This window comes from Vulpes lagopus, chromosome 12 (assembly GCF_018345385.1).
Source record: "Vulpes lagopus strain Blue_001 chromosome 12, ASM1834538v1, whole genome shotgun sequence".
In the NCBI taxonomy this organism is placed as follows: domain Eukaryota; kingdom Metazoa; phylum Chordata; class Mammalia; order Carnivora; family Canidae; genus Vulpes; species Vulpes lagopus.
The window spans coordinates 14,174,541-14,195,297 of record NC_054835.1 but is presented as its reverse complement, the minus strand read 5'-3'; the positions used below and the strand labels follow the sequence as shown (position 1 = coordinate 14,195,297).

At 39.8% G+C, this 20,757-nt stretch overlaps 1 pseudogene; it reads right to left on the bottom strand.

The window, feature by feature from the left end:
• Nucleotides 1–17,411: 17,411 nt before the first annotated feature.
• Nucleotides 17,412–19,175, bottom strand: LOC121473201 (annotated as a pseudogene).
• Nucleotides 19,176–20,757: the final 1,582 nt, after the last annotated feature.

Sequence of the window (20,757 nt, the reverse complement as noted above, 5' to 3'; positions counted from 1 at the left end):
AGTAAAAGATAGATGAGATCACCTTTGTTGTGGGACTCTATCCACTGCAGTGCCATCCCCTGCAGACCTCAAAAATTAGTCCTCCAAGGAAAGAGTGGGGCTTTGGGGAGCCACAAACTGATAAATAACCCAAGGTTTTAATGAACCCAATAATGATGCTTCACAACTCTGTGATGCTTTTAATTTTCTCAAAAAGGCCTCACATCCAAATCCTTACTCCACCTCTCATATCGTTCCATGAGGGTGTTAGGAATTCTATTTATCTCAGAGGACAGTGAAGTCCAGTAAATGTATCCATCCATTCTTTTTTTTCCTTTCTTTTCAAAAAGTTTTAAAATTCCAGTTAGTTAACATACAATACAATATTAGTTTCAAGTGTACAATATACTGATCCAACACTTATATACAACACCCAGTGCTCATCACAACAAATGTACTCCTTAATCTGCATCATCTATTTAACCCATCCTCCCATCCATCTTCTTTCGAGTAATCATCAGTTTGTTCTCTAATAGATAAGAATCTGTTTCTTGGTTTGACTCTCCTTTTTTTTCCCCTTTGCTCATTTGTTTTGTTTCTTAAATCTACTGATGAGTGAAATCAAAATAAAAGTGGTATTTGTTTTTCTCTGACTTATTTCACTTAGTATAATATTCTCTAGCTCCATCCATGTCATTGCAAATGGCAAGATTTCATTTTTTTTTGGTGGCTGAGCAATATTCATATATGTTGTTAATTATAGCCATTCTGACAGGCATGAGGTGATATCTCTTTGTAGTTTTGATTTGTATTTCCCTCACAGTCACTGATGTTGAGCAACTTTTCATGTGTCTGTTGGCCATCTGTATGTCTTCTTTGGAAAAATGTCTATTCATTAGCTAAAATTAACAAGTCAGGAAACAGCAGATGTTGGTGGGAATGCAAACTGGTGTAGCCACTCTGGAAAAAAGTGTGGAGGTTCCTCAAAAAGTTAAAAATAGAGCTACCTTATGACTCAGCAATTACACTATTAGGCATTTATCCAACGGATACAAGCATAGTGACTCAAAGGGGCACCCACACCCTAGTGTTTATAGCAGCAATGTCCACAATATCTAGAATATGGAAAGAACCCAGATGTCTATCAAAGGATGGATAAAGCAGGATGCCTGGGTGGCTCAGTAGTTGAGCGCCAGCTTTCCACCCAGAGAATGATCCTGGAGTCCTGGGATTGAGTCCCACATCAGCTCCATGCATGGAGCCTGCTTCTCTCTTCTCGCTTGTTGGCTTGTTTTGTGTGTGTGTGTGGGGTGGGAGGGTAATTACATTTTTTTGTTAATAAAGGTAAAAACACCAAAAAAAAAAATCTCTCTCTGTGTGTTTCTCATTAATAAATAAATAAAATATTTTTAAAAATAATGCATAAAGAATAAAGGATGCATAAATGGATAAAGAAGACGTGGTATGTAATGTGTGAATGTATACACACACAAATATACACAATATTACTCAGCCATCAAAAAGAATGAAACCTTGCTGTTTGCAATTACATGGAGGGAACTAGAGGGTATTATGTTAAGTGAAATAAGTTAGTCAGAGAAAGACAAATACCGTATGATTTCACTCATATGTCAAATTTAAGAAACAAAACAGATGAACATAGGAGAAGGGAGGGAAGATTAAAACAAGATGAAATCAGAGAAGGAGACAGACCATAAGAGACTTTTAACTACAGGAAACAAATTGAGGGTTGCTGGAGGAGAGCTGTTTGGGGGATGGGGTAATTAGATGATGGGAATTAAGGAAGGCACTTGAAATAATGAGCACTGGATGTTGTATGCAATTGATGAATCACTAAACTCTACCCCCTGAAACTTATAATACAGTATATGCTACCTAAATGGAATTTAAATTAAAAATATATCTACTCATATCATCTGCTCATTTTTAATGGAATATTCATTTTTTGAGTGTTGTGTTTTATAAGTTCTTTATATATTTTGGATACTAACCCTTTATCAGATATGTTATTTGCAAATATCTTCTTCCATTCTGTAGGTTGTTTTAGTTTTGTTGATTGTTTCCTTCACTTATTCCTGAGTTGCAAGTATGGTTCAATATTCACAAACCAATCAACATGATTCACCACATTAATAAAAGAAAGGATAAGAACCATATGATCATTTCAACAGATGCACCAAAAGGATTTGACAAAGTACAACATCCCTTTATGATGAAAACCCTCAACAAAGTAGGTTTAGATGGAATATACCTCAACATAACAAAGGCCATCTACAAGAAATTCTTAGCTATTATCATTCTAAAAGGAGAAAAACAGAGCTTTTCCTCTATGGTCAGGAATAAGAAAAGATGTCCCCTCTCACCATTTTATTCAACATAGTACTGGAAGTCCTAGCCACAGCAATCAGACAACAAAAAGAAATAAAAGACATTCAAATCAGTAAGGAATAAGTAAAAAGAAGTATTTGCAGATGATATGATACTCTATTTAGAAAATCCAAAAGATTCCACCAAAAAATTCAATAAAGTCACAGGATACAAAAATCAATGTACAGAAATCTGTTGCACTTGTATAAATCAATAATGAAACAGCAGAAAGAGAAATTAAGGAATCAATCCCATTTACAGTTGCACCAAAAACCATAAGATATCTAGGAATAAACCTAACCAAAGAGGTGAAAGGCCTCTATATTGATGAAAGAAATTGAAGAGGACACAAAGAAATGGAAAGACATTGCATGCTCGTGGATCAGAAGAACAAACATAGTTAAACAGTCTATACTACCCAAAGCAATCCGTATCAAAATACCAATGCATTTTTTACAGAGCTAGAACAAACAATCCTAAAATTTATATAGAAACACAAAAAAGCCCGAATAGCCAAAGCAACCTTGAAAAGCAAAGCAAAGCTGGACAAATAAAATTTCTGGACTTCAATTTAAATTACTAAGTTGTAGTGATCAAGACAGTATGGTACTGGCACAAAAATAGTCACATAGATCAATGAACAGAATAGAAAACCCAGAAATAAACTCATAACTATGTGGTCAATTAATCTTTGAGAAAGCAGGAAAGAATATCTAATACAAAAAAGACAGTTTTTTTCACAAGTGGTATTGAGAAAACTGGACAGCAACATGCAAAAGGATGAAACTGGACCACTTTCTTATGCCATACACCCTATTTTTTATTGGAACATTTAGTCCATTTACATTCAAAATAATTATGGATAATATGTATTTATTGCCATTTTATCACTTCTTTTGTCATTGTTTCTGGAAATTTTCTCTAATCGTTTCTTGCCTTTGTCACTTTTGGTCTCTCTTTTAAAACCCTAAGAGTCCTCTTTAATACTTCTTGCAGGGCTGGCTTATGGTCATGAACTCCTTTAGTTTTTGTTTGTTGTGGAAACTATCTCTCCTATGCTGAATGACAGCCATGCTGGACAGAGTATTCTTGGCTGCAGATTTTTTCCATTCATCACTTTGAATATATCATGCCACTCCCTCTGGCTTGCCAAGTTCTGTTGAGAGATCTCCTGCTAGCCTTATGAGTTTTTCCTTATGAGTTAAAGACTTCTTTTGTTGATTTAAGATTTTTTCTTTATCACCATATTTCACAAATTTAGTTGCAATATGTTGTGATGTTGGCCTGCTTTTGTTGACATTGATGGGAGTTCTATGTGCCTCCTGAATCTGGTTGTCTGTTTCCTTCCCCAGATTACAGAAGCTTTCTGCTATTATTTTCAAATAAATTTTCTCCTCTGTTTTTCTCTCTTCTTCTTCTGGGACTCCTATAGTATGAATGTTATTACATTTGATGGAGTCACTGAGTTCCCTAAGTCTGTTCTTGTGTTCCATAATTCTTCTTTCATTAAGTTGCATTACTTTCCATTATTTGTCTTCTAGGTCACTAATTTCTTCCTCTACTACTTTTAGCCTGCTGATCAATGCATCAAGCCTGTATCCAATCTCATTTATTGCACTCTATCTCTGATTGATTCTATTTTTAATAATAATTTTATATTTATTGGTGTTCAATTTGCCAACATACAGAATAACACCCAGTGCTCATCCCATCAAGTGCCCCCCTCAGTGCCCGTCACCCATTCACCCCCACACCCCGCCCTCCTCCCCTTCCACCACCCCTAGTTCATTTCCCAGAGTTAGGAGTCTTCCTGTTTTGTCTCCCTTTCTGATATTTCCTACCCATTTTTTCTCCCTTCCCTTCTATTCCCTTTCACTATTATTTATATTCCTCAAATGAATGAGACCATATAATGTTTGTACTTCTCTGACGGACTTATTTCACTCAGCATAATACCCTCCAGGTCCATCCACGTTGAAGCAAATGGTGGGTATTTGTCATTTCTAATGGCTGAGTAATATTCCATTGTATACATAAACCGCATCTTCTTTATCTATTCATCTTTCGATGGACACCGAGGCTCCTTCCACAGTTTGGCTATTGTGGACATTGCTGCTATAAACATCTGGGTGCAAGTGTCCCTGCGTTTCATTGCATCTGCATCTTTGGGGTAAATCCCCAGCAGTGAAAATGCTGGGTCTTAGAGCAGATCTATTTTTAACTCTTTGAGGAACCTCCACACAGTTTTCCAGAGTGGCTGCACCATTTCACACTCCCACCAACAAGGTAAGAGGGTTCCCTTTTTTCCACAACCTCTCCAACATTTGTGGTTTCCTTTCTTCTTAATTTTCCCTATTCTCACTGGTGTGAGGTGGTATCTCATTGTGGTTTTGATTTGTATTTCCCTGATGGCAAGTGATGTGGAGCATTTTCTCATGTGTTTGTTGGCCATGTCTATGTCTTCCTCTGTGAGATTTCTGTTCATGTCTTTTGCCCATTTCATGATTGGATTGTTTGTTTCTTTGGTGTTGAGTTTAATAAGTTCTTTATAGATTTTGGAAACTAGCCCTTTATCTGACAAGACATATGCAAATATCTTCTCCCATTCTGTAGGTTGTCTTTTAGTTTAGTTGACTGTATATTTTGCTGTGCAAAAGCTTCTTATCTTGACAAAGTCCCAGTAGTTCATTTTTGCTTTCGTTCCTCTTGCCTTTGTGGATGTATCTTGCAAGAAGTTACTATGGCCAAGTTCAAAAAGGGTGTTGCCTGTGTTCTCCTCTAGGATTTTGATGGAATCTTGTCTCACATTTAGACCTTTCATCCATTTTGAGTTTATCTTTGTGTATGGTGCAAGAGAGTGGTCTAGTTTCATTCTTTTGCATGTGGATGTCCAATTTTCCCAGCACCATTTATTGAAGAGACTGTCCTTTTTCCAGTGGATAGTCTTTCCTGCTTTGTTGAATATTAGTTGACCATAGAGTTGAGGGTCCACTTTGGATTCTCTATTCTGTTCCATTGATCTATGTGTCTGTTTTTGTGCCAGTACCACATTGTCTTGATGACCACAGCTTTGTAGTACACCCTGAAATCTGTCATTGTGATGCCCCCAGCTATGGTTTTCTTTTTTAATATTCCCCTGGCTATTTGGGGTCTTTTCTGATTCCACACAAATCTTAAAATAATTTGTACCAGCTCTCTGAAGAAAGTCCATGGTATTTTGATAGGAATTGCATTAAACGTATAAATTGCCCTGGGTAGCATTGATATTTTCACAATATTAATTCTTCCAATCAATGAGCATGGAATACTTTTCCATCGCTTTGTGTCTTCCTCAATTTATTTCAGAAGTGTTCTGTAGTTTTTAGGGTATAGATCCTTTACCTCTTTGGTTAGGTTTATTCCTAGGTATCTTATGCCTTTGGGTGCAATTGTAAATGGGATTGACTCCTTAATTTCTCTTTATTCAGTCTCAGTGTTAGTGTATAGAAATGCCACTGACTTCTGGGCATTGATTTTGTATCCTGCCACAGTGCCGAATTGCTGTATGAGTTCTAGCAATCTTGGGGTGGAGGCTTTTGGGTTTTCTACGTAGAGTATCATGTCATCAGCGAAGAGGGAGAGTTTGACTTCTTCTTTGCCAATTTGAATGCCTTTTATTTCTTTTTGTTGTCTGATTGCTGAGGCGAGGACTTCCAGTACTATGTTGACTAGCAATGGTGAGAGTGGACATCCCTGTCTTGTTCCTGATCTTAGGGGAAAGGCTCCCAGTGCTTCACCATTGTGAATGATATTTGCTGTGGGCTTTTCATGGATGGCTTTTAAGATGTTGAGGAATGTTCCCTCTATCCCTACACTCTGAAGAGTTTTGATCAGGAATGGATGCTGTAATTTGTCAAATGCTTTCTCTGCATCTAATGAAAGGATCATATGGTTCTTGGTTTTTCTCTTGCTGATATGATGAATCACATTGATTGTTTTACAAGTGTTGAACCAGCCTTGCATCCCAGGGATAAATCCTACTTGGTCATGGTGAATAATTTTCTTAATGTATTGTTGGATCCTATTGGCTAGTATCTTGTTGAGAATTTTTGCATCCATGTTCATCAGGGATATTGGTCTGTAATTCTCCTTTTTGGTGGGGTCTTTGTCTGGTTTTGGAATTAAGGTGATGCTGGCCTCATAGAACGAGTTTGGAAGTAGTCCATCTCTTTCTATCTTTCCAAACAGCTTTAGTAGAATAGGTATAGTTTCCTCTTTAAATGTTTGATAGAATTCCCCAGGGAAGCCATCTGGCCCTGGACTTTTGTGTCTTGGGAAACAAGAGCTTTAAATGATACACTGGGCCGTATGGATTTCACAGATATTTACAGAAGTTTACATCCAAATGCAACTGAATACACATTCTTCTCAAGTGCACATGGAACTTTCTCCAGAATAGACCACATACTGGGTCACAAATCAGGTCTTAACTGATACCAAAAGATTGGGGTTTTCCCCTACATATTTTCAGACCATAATTGTTTGAAATTTGAAGTCAATCACAAAAAGAAATTTGGAAGAAACTCAAACATGTGGAGGTTAAAGACCATCCTGCTAAAAGATGAAAGGGTCAACTAGGAACTTAGAGAAGAATTAAAAATATTCGTGGACACTAATGAGAATGAAGATACAACCGTTCAAAATCTTTGGGGTACAGCAAAAGCAGTCCTGAGAGGGAAATACATCACAATACAAGTATTCCTAAAAAATTGGAAAAAACTCAAATATACAAGCTAACCTTGCACTTAAGGAACTGGAGAAAGAAAAGCAAATAAAACCTACACCCAGCAGATGAAGAGAGTTAAAAAAGATTCGAGCAGAACTCAATAAAATAGAGACCAGAAGAACTGTAGAACAGATCAACAAAACCAGGAGTTGGTTCTCTGAAAGAATTATTAACATAGATAAACCATTAGCCAGCCTTATTTAAAAAAAAGAGAGAAAAGATTAATTAATAAAATCACGAATGAAAAATGAGAGATCACAAGCAATACCAAGGATATACAAACGACTTAAAAAACATATTATGAGCAGCTATACGCCAATAAATTAGGCAATCTAGAAGAAATGGATGCATTTCTGGAAAACCACACAGTACCAGAACTGGAACAGGATGAGATAGAAAACCTGAACAGGACGATAACGAGGGAGGAAATTGAAACAGTCATCAAAAATAATTAATTAATTAATTAATTAATTAAAAAAGAAACAGTCATCAAAAACCTCCCAAGACACAAAAGTCCAGGGCCAGCTGGCTTTCCAGGGGAATTCAATCAAATGTTTAAAGAAGAAACAATACCTATTCTACTAAGCTGTTCCAAAAGATAGAAAGTGATGGAATACTACCAAACTTGTTCTATAAGGCTAGCATCACCTTAATTGCAAAACCAAAGACCCCACCAAAAAGAAGAATTATAGACCAATATCCCTGACGAACACAGAAGCAAAACTTCTCAACAAGATACTAGCCAATAGGATCCAACAGTACGTTAAGAAAATTATTCATCATGACCAAGTAGGATTTATCCCCAGGATGCAAGGTTGGTTCAACACTCATAAAGCAATCAACATGATAGATCATATCAACAAGAGAAAAAACAAGAACCATATGATCCTCTCAATAGATGCAGAGAAAGCATTTGACATAATATAGCATCCATTCCTGATCAAAACTCTTCAGAGTATAGGGATTGACGGAACATTCCTCAGCATCTTAAAAGCCATCTACAAAAAGCCCACAGAAAATATCATTCTCAATGGTGAAACACTGGGAGCCTTTCCCTAAGATCAGGAACAAGACAGGGATGTCCACTCTCACCACTGCTAGTCAACACAGTACTAGAAGTCCTAGTCACAGCAATCAGGCAAGAAAAAGAAATAAAAGGCAAAAAAAAAAGAAATAAAAGGCATTTAACTCTCCCTCTTTGAAGATGTCATGATACTCTACATAGAAAACCCAAAAGACTCCATCCCAAGATTGCTACAACTCATAGAGCAATTCGGCACTGTGGCAGGATACAAAATCAATGCCCAGAAGAAGTGGCATTTCTATACACTAACAATGAGACTGAAGAAAGAGAAATTAGGGAGTTAATCCCATTTACAAATGCACCCAAAAGTATAAGATACCTAGGAATAAACCTAACCAAAGAGGTAAAGTATCTATACCCTAAAAACTACAGACACTTCTGAAAGAAATTGAGGAAGACACAAAGGGATGGAAAAGTATTCCATGCTCATGGATTGGAAGAATTAATATTGTGAAAATGTCAATGCTACCCAGGGAAATTTACACATTTAATGCAATTCCTATCAAAATACCATGGACTTTCTTCAGAGAGTTGGAACAAATTATTTTAAGATTTGTGTGGAATCAGAAAAGACCCCGAATAGCCAGGGGAATATTGAAAAAGAAAACCAAAGCAGGGGCATCACAATGCCAGATTTCAGGTTGTACTACAAAGCTGTGGTCATCAAGACAGTGTGGTACTGGCACAAAAAAGATACATAGATCAATGGAACAGAATAGAGAATCTGGAAATTGGCCCTTAGCTCTATGGTCAACTAATATTCAACAAAGCAGGAAAGACTATCCACTGGAAAAAGGACAGTCTCTTCAATAAATGGTGCTGGGAAAATTGGACAGCCACGTACAGAAGAATAAAACTAGACCACTCTCTTTCACCATACACAAAGATAAACTCAAAATGGATGAAAGGTCTAAATGTGAGACAAGATTCCATCAAAATCCTAGAAAAGAACACAGGCAACACCCTTTTGAACGTGGCCACAGTAACTTCTTGCAAGATATATCTATGAAGGGAGGGGAAACAAAAGCAAAAATGAAGTATTGGGACTTCATCAAGATAAGAAGCTTTTGCACAGCAAAAGATACAGTCAACAAAACTAAAAGACAACCTACAGAATGGGAGAAGATATTTGCAAATGAAATATCAGATAAAGGGCTAGTATCCAAGATCTATAAAGAACTTATTAAACTCAACAGCAAAGAAAAAACAATCCAATCATGAAATGGGCAAAAGACATGTATAGAAATTTCACACAGGAAGACATAGACATGACCAACAAGCACATGAGAAAATGCTCTGCATCACTTGCCATCAGGGAAATATAAATCAAAACCACAATGAGATACCACCTCACACCAGTGAGCATGGTGAAAATTAACAAGACAGGAACAACAAATGTTGGAGAGGATGCGGAGAAAGGGGAACTCTCTTGCACTGTTGGTGGGAATGTGAACTGGTGCAGCCACTCTGGAAAACAGTGTGGAGGTTCCTCAAAGAGTTAAAAATAGAACTGCCCTACAACCCAGGAATTGCACTGCTTGGGATTTACCCCAAAGATACAAATGCAGTGAAATGGCAGGATACCTGCACCCCGATGTTCATAGCAGTAATGTCCCCAATAGCTATGTTGTGGAAGGAGCCTCCACCATCGACCGAGGACTCAATGGATAAAGAATATGTGGTCTCCATATACAATGGAATATTACTCAGCCATTAGAAACAACGAATACCCACCATTTGCTTCAACGTGGATGGAACTGGAGGGTATTATGTTGAGTGAAATAAGTCAGTCGGAGAAGGACAAACATCATATGGTCTCATTCATTTAGGAAATATAAAAAATAGTGAAAGGGAATAAAGTGTAAAGGAGAGAAAATGAGTGAAAATATTAGTGAGGGTGGCAGAACATGAGAGACTCCTAACTCTGGGAAATGAACAAGGGGTGGTGGAAGGGAAGGTGGGTTGGGGGTTGGGGTGACTGGATGATGGACACTGAGGGGGGGACTTGATAGGATGAGCACTGGGTGTTATGCTATATGTTGGCAAATCAAACTCCAAAAAATATATACAAAAAAAGAATTAAAAAATAAACAGGAACAAAATTACAATAGAGAATGTCAAGTCCAAATAACATCCTACAGTTTCTGCTAAAGCTCTCATCAAGAGGGGAGGGGCAAGATGGCAGAAGAGTAGGGTCTCCAAGTCACCTGTCCTCAACAAATTACCTAGAAAACCTTCCAATCATCCCGAAAATCTACGAATTCGGCCTGAGATTTAAAGAGAGACCAGCTGGAATGCTACAGTGAGAAGAGTTCGCGCTTCTATCAAGGTAGGAAGACGGGAAAAAAGAAATAAAGAAACAAAAGGCCTCCAAGGGGGAGGGGCCCCGCGAGGAGCCGGGCTGAGGCCGGGGCGAGTGTCCCCAGGACAGGAGAGCCCCGTCCCGGAGGAGCAGGAGCTGCACCGACCTTCCCCGCGGAAAGGCCTCCCGGGGAATTGGAGCAGGATCCCCAGAAAGGCGGGGATGCCCTCGGGCTCCCTGGGACAGTAACAGAGGAACTGCGCCCCGGGGAGATGCGCCGAGCTCCCTAAGGGCTGCAGCGCGCACCGCGGGACCCGGAGCAGCTCAGAGGGGCTCGGGGGCGGCTCCGCGGCGGGGGCTGCGTGGCTCTGGGAGCAGCTCAGCGGCGGCGGCTCGGGCGGAGGAAGAAGCTCCGCGCGGAGGGGGCGGCACGGCTCCGGGAACAGCTCGGAGGGGCTCCGGCTGCGGCTCCGCGGAGGGGCTGCGGGGCGGGAGCGCGAATCCAACAGCGCAGGCTCCGGAGCACAGGGCGCCGGGACACAGCCCAGGATCCGGCCTCCCCCCGGGACAGGCAGAGGCCGGGAGGGCCCAGGACAGCAAGGACGCTCCTGCCTGGAGCTGAGCAGATCAGCGGCCCTGCCCCGGAGCCCCCAGGCCCTGCAGACGGAGAGCCCCGGAGCTACTGCGGGAGCTGACTCCAGGGTCCCAGAGCTGCCCCCGCCACTGTGGCTTCCTCCCGGGGCCTCACCGGGTGAACAACCCCCACCGAGCCCTGCACCAGGCAGGGGCAGAGCAGCTCCCCCAAGTGCTAACACCTGAGAATCAGCACAGCAGCCCCCTCCCCCAGAAGACCAGCGAGACGGACCAGTTCCAAGGGAAGTCAAGGGACTTAAAGTATACAGAATCGGAAGATACTCCCCCGTGTTTTTTTTGTTTGTTTGTTTTTTTGTTTTTGTTTTGTTTTGTGCTTTTTTTCTTTCTTCTTCTTGATTTCTGATTGCGTCCCCTACCCCACCCCCCTTTATTTCTTTTTTCTCCTTTCTTTCTTTTCTTTCTCTTTTTCTTCTCTTTCCCCCCCTTTTTTTTCTTCTTTCTCTTTTTTCTTTTTCTCTTTTCCTTCCTTCTCTCTCTTTTTCTCCTTTTCCCAATACAACTTGTTTTTGGCCACTCTGCACTGAGCAAAATGACTAGAAGGAAAACCTTACCTCAAAAAAAAAGAATCAGAAACAGCCCTCTCTCCCACAGAGTTACAAAATCTGGATTACAATTCAATGTCAGAAAGCCAATTCAGAAGCACTATTTTACAGCTACTGGTGGCTCTAGAAAAAACCTTAAAGGACTCAAGAGACTTCATGACTGCAGAATTTAGATCCAATCAGGCAGAAATTAAAAATCAATTAAGTGAGATGCAATCCAAGCTAGAAGTCCTAACGACGAGGCTTAACGAGGTGGAAGAACGAGTGAGTGACATAGAAGACAAGTTGATGGCAAAGAGGGAAACTGAGGAAAAAAGAGACAGGCAATTAAAAGACCATGAGGACAGATTAAGGGAAATAAATGACAGCCTGAGGAAGAAAAACCTACGTTTAATTGGGGTACCCGAGGGCGCCGAAAGGGCCAGAGGGCCAGAATATGTATTTGAACAAAACCTAGCTGAAAACTTTCTGAATCTGGGAAGGGAAACAGGCATTCAGATCCAGGAAATAGAGAGATCCCCCCCCTAAAATCAACAAAAACCGTTCAACACCTCGAGATTTAATCGTGAAGCTTGCAAATTCCAAAGATAAGGAGAAGATCCTTAAAGCAGCAAGAGAAAAAAAGTCCCTGCCTTTATGGGGAGGAATATTAGGGTAACAGCAGACCTCACCACAGAGATCTGGCAGGCCAGAAAGGGCTGGCAGGATATATTCAGGGTCCTAAATGAAAAGAACATGCAACCAAGAATACTTTATCCAGCAAGGCTTTCATTCAAAATGGAAGGAGAGATAAAGAGCTTCCAAGACAGGCAGGAACTGAAAGAATATGTAACCTCCAAACCAGCTCTGTAAGAAATTTTAAGGGGGACTCTTAAAATTCCCCTTTAAGAAGTTCAGTGGAACAATCCACAAAAACAAGGACTGAATAGATATGATGACACTAAACTCATATCTATCAATAGTAACTCTGAACGTGAACGGGCTTAATGACCCCATCAAAAGGCACAGGGTTTCAGACTGGATAAAAAAGCAGGACCCATCTATTTGCTGTCTACAAGAGACTCATTTTAGACAGAAGGACACCTACAACCTGAAAATAAAAGGTTGGAGAACCATTTACCATTCAAATGGTCCTCAAAAGAAAGCAGGGGTAGCCATCCTTATATCAGATAAATTAAAATTTACCCCGAAGACTATAGTGAGAGATGAAGAGGGACACTATCTCATACTCAAAGGATCTATCCAACAAGAGGACTTAACAATCCTCAATATATATGCCCCGAATGTGGGAGCTGCCAAATATTTAAACCAATTAATAACCAAACTGAAGAAATACTTTGATAATAATACACTTATACTTGGTGACTTCAATCTAGCTCTCTCTATACTAGTTAGGTCTTCTAAGCACAACATATCCAAAGAAACGAGAGCTTTAAATGATACACTGGACCAGATGGATTTCACAGATATCTACAGAACTTTACATCCCAACTCAACTGAATACACATTCTTCTCAAGTGCACATGGAACTTTCTCCAGAATAGAGCACATACTGGGTCACAAATCGGGTCTGAACCGATACCAAAAGATCAGGATAGTCCCCTGTATATTCTCAGACCATAATGCCTTGAAATTAGAACTTAATCACAACAAGAAGTTTGGAAGGACCACAAACACGTGGAGGTTAAGGACCATCCTGCTAAAAGATGAAAAGGTCAACCAGGAAATTAAGGAAGAATTGAGAAGATTCATGGAAACTAATGAGAATGAAGATACAACCATTCAAAATCTTTGGGATGCAGCAAAAGCAGTCCTGAGGGGGAAATACATCGCAATACAAGCATCCATTCAAAAACTGGAAAGAACTCAAATTCAAAAGCTCACCTTACACATAAAGGAACTAGAGAAAAAGCAACAAATAGACCCCACCCCCAGCAGAAGAAGACAGTTAATTAAAATTCGAGCAGAGCTAAATGATATTGAGACCAAAAGAACTGTGGAACAGATCAACAGAACCAGGAGTTGGTTCTTTGAAAGAATTAATAAGATAGATATACCATTAGCCAACCTTATTAAAAAGAAGAGGGAGAAGACTCAAATTACTAAAATCATGAATGAGAAAGGAGAGATCACTACCAACACCAAGGAAATACAAACGATTTTAAAAACATATTATGAACAGCTGTACGCCAATAAATTAGGAAATCTAGAAGAAATGGACGCATTCCTGGAAAGCCACAAGCTACCAAAACTGGAGCAGGAAGAAATAGAAAACCTGAACAGGCAATAACCAGGGAGGAAATTGAAGCAGTCATCAAAAACCTCCCAAGACACAAGAGTCCAGGGCCAGATGGCTTCCCAGGGGAATTCTATCAAACGTTTAAAGAAGAAATCATACCTATTCTACTAAAGCTGTTTGGAAAGATAGAAAGAGATGGCGTACTTCCAAATTCGTTCTATGAGGCCAGCATCACCTTAATTCCAAAACCAGACAAAGACCCCACCAAAAAGGAGAATTACAGACCAATATCCCTGATGAACATGGATGCAAAAATTCTCAACAAGATACTAGCCAATAGGATCCAACAACACATTAAGAAAATTATTCACCATGACCAAGTAGGATTTAACCCCGGGACACAAAGCTGGTTCAACACTCGTAAAATCATGAATCTGATTCATCATATCAGCAAGAGAAAAACCAAGAACCATATGATCCTCTCATTAGATGCAGAGAAAGCATTTGACAAAATACAGCATCCATTCCTGATCAAAACACTTCAGAGTGTTGTGATAGAGGGAACTTTCCTCGACATCTTAAAAGCCATCTACGAAAAGCCCACAGCAAATATCATTCTCAATGGGGAAGCACTGGGAGCCTTTCCCCTAAGATCAGGAACAAGACAGGGATGTCCACTCTCACCACTGCTCTTCAACCTAGTTCTGGAAGTACCTGCCTCAGCAATCAGACAACAAAAAGACATTAAAGGCATTCAAATTGGCAAAGAAGAAGTCAAATTCTCCCTCTTCGCCAATGACATGATACTCTACATAGAAAACCCAAAAGCCTCCACCGCAAGATTGCTAGAACTCATACAGCAATTTGGTAGCGTGGCAGGATACAAAATCAATGCCCAGAAATCAATGGCATTTCTATACACTAACAATGAGACTGAAGAAAGAGAAATTAAGGAGTCAATCCCATTTCCAATTGCACCCAAAAGCATAAGATACCTAGGAATAAACCTAACCAAAGAGGTAAAAGATCTATACCCTAAAAACTATAGAACACTTCTGAAAGAAATTGAGGAAGACACAAAGAGATGGAAAAATATTCCATGCTCATGGATTGGAAGAATTAATATTGTAAAAATGTCAATGTTACCCAGGGCAATTTACACGTTTAATGCAATCCCTATCAAAATACCATGGACTAAAAAAAAAAAAAAAAAAAATACCAGGGACTTTCTTCAGAGAGTTAGAACAAATTATTTTAAGATTTGTGTGGAATCAGAAAAGACCCCGAATAGCCAGGGGAATTTTAAAAAAGAAAACCATATCTGGGGGCATCACAATGCCAGATTTCAGGTTGTACTACAAAGCTGTGGTCATCAAGACAGTGTGGTACTGGCACAAAAACAGACACATAGATCAATGGAACAGAATAGAGAACCCAGAAGTGGATCCTGAAATGTATGGTCATCTAATACTCGATAAAGGAGGAAAGACTATCCATTGGAAGAAAGACAGTCTCTTCAATAAATGGTGCTGGGAAAATTGGACATCCACATGCAGAAGAATGAAACTGGACCACTCTCTTTCACCATACACAAAGATAAACTCAAAATGGATGAGAGATCTAAATGTGAGACAAGAGTCCATCAAAATCATAGAAGAGAACACAGGCAACACCCTTTTTGAACTTGGCCACAGTAACTTCTTGCAGATACATCCACAAAGGCAAAAGAAACAAAAGCAAAAATGAACTATTGGGACTTCATCAAGATAAGAAGCTTTTGCACAGCAAAGGATACAGTCAACAAAACTAAAAGACAACCTACAGAATGGGAGAAGATATTTGCAAATGACATATCAGATAAAGAGCTAGTTTCCAAAATCTATAAAGAACTTATTAAATTCAACACCAAAGAAACAAACAATCCAATCATGAAATGGGCAAAAGACATGAAGAGAAATCTCACAGAGGAAGACATGGACATGGCCAACATGCACATGAGAAAATGCTCCGCATCACTTGCCATCAGGGAAATACAAATCGAAACCACAATGAGATACCACCTCACACCAGTGAGAATGGGGAAAATTAACAAGGCAGGAAACCACAAATGTTGGAGAGGATGCGGAGAAAAGGGAACCCTCTTACACTGTTGGTGGGAATGTGCACTGGTGCAGCCACTCTGGAAAACTGTGTGGAGGTTCCTCAAAGAGTTAAAAATAGACCTGCCCTACGACCCAGCAATTGCACTGTTGGGGATTTACCCCAAAGATTCAGATGCAATGAAACGTCGGGACACCTGCACCCAGCAATGGCCACAATAGCCAAACTGTGGAAGGAGCCTCGGTGTCCATCAAAAGATGAATGGATAAAGAAGATGTGGTCTATGTGTACAATGGAATATTACTCAGCAATTAGAAACGACAAATACCCACCATTTGCTTCAACGTGGATGGAACTGGAGGGTATTATGCTGAGTGAAATAAGTCAATCGGAGAAGGACAAACAGTGTATGTTCTCATTCATTTGGGGAATATAAATAATAGTGAAAGGGAATATAAAGGAAGGGAAAAGAAATGTTGGGAAATATCAGGAAGGGAGACAGAACATAAAGACTCCTAACTCGGGGAAACGAACTAGGGGTGGTGGAAGGGGAGGAGGGCGGGTGTTGGAGGGGAATGGGTGACGGGCACTGAGGTGGACACTTGACAGGATGAGCACTGGGTGTTTTTCTGTATGTTGGTAAATTGAACACCAATAAAAATTAATTTAAAAAAAGCTCTCATCAAATGGCAGGGAATCATCATTAGGAGGTAATTTTAAAAGTGTCATCCTAAAATGCAAGGATGTTCATTAAACATCAACTGAACATGCCCAAAGAAAAGTTATATTGTCAAAATCCCCACACATCCCATCCGACATCTCAAATCCACCCTTTGCTGACTTTCTATAACCCCATTTTTAAAGTTTTTTTTATTAAAATTTTTTTTTTACCAAGAGAAATTAGTTTTGTTGGTAAATGCTAACTGTCCATTATCACATAGAGGCACTGTATAGTAAACTCTGAGCCCACTGTAAGAGAAAGAGGAGGAAAAGCTAAAATTCTGTGCACTACTACAGAGGGCCCTAGCACCCTCCAGCTTCCAGAATAGCTAAGGGAGCAAAACTTTCTTCTTTTTTTCCCCCACAGAGCATGGTGGTATTGATTCCATAAAGATTTTGTTGAGGCAGGAAGGGATAAAAATGAATTTGGAACAGAAAGGAGTAGAGATTCTTTTCCCGCTGTATTCTGCTCAAAGTATTCCTCTCCCTCATAAGCTGAGAACCATAGTATAAAGAGAGAGTAAAGAGACTTCAAAAAGTAAGGGAAATGAACACAGGAAGAGGAGAAAAAGGCTGCAACTTACTCTCAGGGATTGGAGAAAAATAAAAAGGGAAGGTTGGAATCCATCAGTGTCCAATTAGTGATCTTTCCCTTCATCCTCTTCTCCTTCCTCCCCCTCACTCATCTTCATCTTTTTCACCTTCATGCTCATCTCCTTCATTAATATCTTCCAATCCTTTTTCTCCATCATCTTCATCATCTTCTTCTTCTCCTTCCGCTTCCTCATCCATATCAGCAACCAAGTGGAACTGTAATGGATTTGGCCAAATATCATTTTGATGATTTCTCCTAACCCATCTGCACCTGTATCAAAATGGTCAGTAAACCATGTGAAGAAACCCCCTGGTTCCTTATGCTGTCTCTTCCTTCTGACTTTGTTCTGCATTTTATTTGAACATTTCATCAAAACCTCCCCAGATTTCCATTTGATTTCAGTGAACTTTGGAGATGGACCATCACTCTCATTCAGATGAAATTCTTTGGAGAGAACTTTATTTTCAAAGTAAAGATATTCATTAAAATAAAAATCTATTCTGTAACCTGATTTAACATCTTCAAAATCTGTCACTTTGATTCTTGTCAAATGATGCAGCACCTCTTCATCCTCCTTCCCAAACAGTGTGGACACTAGTGGGTGGTTGACAAATATTACCCACAAATTTGGGATTTTTGGCAATCAATTCCTACCTCTTCTGAAAAAATGGTTGATGGAGTTTGTTATATTTCTATTCTATTTTCAAAATCTCCTCACTGGATTATTCATTAAGTCTGTCTATTTAATTTTGTAGTTCATCTATATGTTCGGTTGCTTCCTGTTGCTCTTTTTCTCACTTTGGCAAATGTTGAGAAGTTATCTCCTTTGGCTTGGGGGACAAGAGGCAGTCTCAGTTTCTCTGTTTGAGGCAGGAGTGAAGACTGGCATTTGGGGATCATGTTGTGATGATAGTCCACAAAATAAGGGCAGAGACACATCTTGAAGAAGTACAGATTACTCTCCAACTCAGCACTTTGAATATATCATGTCATTCTCTTCTGGCTTGCAAAGTTTCTGCTGAAAAATCTCCTACTAGATTTATGGGTTTTCCCTTCTAAGTCAATAACTTCTTTTGTTTTGCTGCTTTGGAGATTTTTTTCTTTATCAACATATTTTGTGAATTTAATTACAATATGTCTTGGAGTTGGCTTGCTTTTCTTGATTTTAATGGGATTTCTCTACACCTCCTGGATCTGGGTATCTATTTCTTTGCCCAGGTTAGGGAAATTTTTAGCCATTATTTCTTCAAATAGATTTTTCGGTCCCCTTTTGTCTCTGTTTTTCTGGGACTCCTATAATACAAATGTTATTAGGTTTGATGGAGTCACTGAGTTCCCTAAATCTATACTAGTTTTATGTAATTCTTCTCTTCTCTTTCATTCATCTTGACTACTTTCCATTACTCTGTCTTCTAGATCACTAATTTGTGCCTTTGCTTCTTCCATTCTGATATTTATTCCATCAAGCGTGTTTCTCATTTAATTTATTGAGCCCTTTATCTCTGTTATGTTATTCCTTATTTCTGTATTAAGGGCCTCACTCATGTCTTCCACTCCTTTCTCGAGTCCAGTGAGTATGCTTATGATCATTGCTCTAAATTTTCTATCAGGCATATTATTTGTATCTATTTCATTTCTTTGACCTTGGCCTTGGCCTATTCTTTCATTTGAGATAAATTTCTCTGTATCCTCATTTCGTCTGCCTCTCTATGTCTGTTTCTGTGTGTTAAGAAAGTCATCTGTGTCATCTATTCTTTAAAGTAGTGACTTTATGAAGAAGAGGTTCTATAGTACCCTGCAGTGCCATTTCCCCTGTTCACCAGAATCTGGCACTTATCAACACAAAATGAACAAATTTGCAAATTCTTTTAAAAAAGAGAAAGTTTTATTCAAGCCCAAGTGAGAACAGCTGCCTAGGATACACAATCTTCACAAAGAAGTATGCTCTGGGGGAGGAATGTTTAATACAGAGTTATATGGGTTTTGGTTACATTAAGAGTCACAAGTCATCACAATGAAAGACGTTTCAGAAAATTACATACTTTATCTTATGCTTTTTGCATGTGTAAGTTTGCAGGCTTCAGAGGTATGGGAAAGGAACTGCAGGAGATTTTTACTCTCATCTTTAGTTTGAACTGTTTCTTTTAGTTTATTCACTAACAAAGCAGATGTACCATGTGTGCTCAGGGCAAAAAAAAAATATATATATATAGGCAAAAATATTGCCCCCAATCTATAGTTTGGTGAAGTCATTGTGACCTTATTAAAAGAAGTATATATTCCTTGGGAGCCTGGGAGCAGGGCCCACAAACACTAAAAGTTGAAAATGTCCTTTATCACACTTCAGGAGAGTATCCTATACGTGTTGCTTATGCTCTATTGCCTCTAAGTCACTTTCTTTTCAGGGCAATCGTCTGCACTAACTCAGCCAGTTGTGTGCTTGCTTTCTGGGACTCAGGCAGGACAGCTCTGAGGGAGTGTGCCTGCTGGGGAATTTGGGAGCAGGGCAGTGGGTTTAGCAAAACTGGTCTTTTGCCATATTCCCCCAAAGCCCAGCATAGGTTGGGGGCTGTGTGAGGATGGGGGGGTTAGTCAGGGTGGTGAGGCTGAGACTGGTGGCCAGGCAGGACACATGCATGCAGCTTTCACAAAAATTTGCCCTAAGTGCTGGGCTGAGATGATCAGGCTTGGAGTAGTTGAGTCCTTAGGAGAACTTGTGGGCCTGGTGCAGTGCTGGCAACTTAAGGAGCAAATGTCTGTGCAGCTTCACCTCCCCCAGAAGGCCCTGTGTTTATGCTGGGGCAGAGGGAGGAAAATGGTGCTTGTCAGTTCCCTCATTTAGGGAAAAATTCCCCAACATGCTCCGAAATCAGTATGAATAAATTTGTCTCCCATTTGCCCCAGCATTGTGTAAACTGTCATTTTTATGTTGTCTTTCCACACAGACTGCAGTCTCATTAAGGACCTCAACCCAGCTATCACTCAACCTCTCGGCTTGCCTGGTGCTGACTCAGCTGACTGTTAAAGCCCCAGGCTCCAAGTTCCACTGGTTTTACAAACTCACATAGTTCAGCTCCTCGGGTTTTTAAAAGCCAAATGTTATGGGAATTAGTCTTCCTTGTGTGAGTTCCCTGGTGTGAGGACCCATTTCTTGGCCCTCTCCCTAAGTGCAGCTCCCTCCCACCTGCCAGCAGCCTCCCTCCACCTTTCTTAACATCCTAATCTTTCAGATGCAGCTTCTTCTCTATATTTAATTGTGGAGTTTGCTCTGCCAGTCTTCAGATCACTCTCTGGTTTATTGACTTAGATGTAGATGATATCTAGTTGTAAATGTGGGGTGAGGTAAGCTCAGGGTCCGCCTTCTCTGCCGTCTTCCCAGCCTTGACTTT